This window comes from Penaeus monodon, chromosome 15 (genome assembly GCF_015228065.2).
Source record: "Penaeus monodon isolate SGIC_2016 chromosome 15, NSTDA_Pmon_1, whole genome shotgun sequence".
Taxonomy (NCBI): Eukaryota; Metazoa; Arthropoda; class Malacostraca; order Decapoda; family Penaeidae; genus Penaeus; species Penaeus monodon.
In genome coordinates, this window is record NC_051400.1 from 1221840 (window position 1) to 1222298 (window position 459).

Below are 459 nucleotides of genomic sequence, written 5' to 3' on the forward strand. Positions count from 1 at the left end.
ATAATAAGAATTTTGATGGAAGCAACAATAATTTCCATGAAAATGTTTGAATTACACACCTATACATCAATGCACAGAAGAACTACCTATTATTCTTACAAAAAATAGTGCAAACTGCCTTTTTCATATGTATCAGGTTTAGTGAAATGTCACTATTCAACAGTGCAAAAAGAAAGGCCTCAATAGAAATGAACAACAGAATAACAAAAACACAACCTCATACGAACATGAGTGACAATAAAAATTCTACTTAAGAGCCTACCTACAGCTGGCATCCGACGGTATTTAAAACCCAGCGAGAGTTAAAAAGGAAAATTAACTTCAGTACAAAGTTGATGATAAAACACTCATGAAGCAGCACAAAAAGGCACCTTAACCCTTTCCCTGTCACCCCTCCAGAGGCAAACATTTTTCTAGCTGTCACAGGTCTTTGATATTTTTTGTTTTTTTAACAGCAGA

The 459-nt window shown here is 34.6% G+C and overlaps 1 protein-coding gene across 2 annotated transcripts in view; it reads right to left on the reverse strand.

Moving 5' to 3' along the window:
• LOC119581615 (protein wntless-like) overlaps positions 1–459 on the reverse strand; it is a gene marked incomplete in the record, with an annotated part of 25965 nt that overhangs the window by 16627 nt on the left and 8879 nt on the right.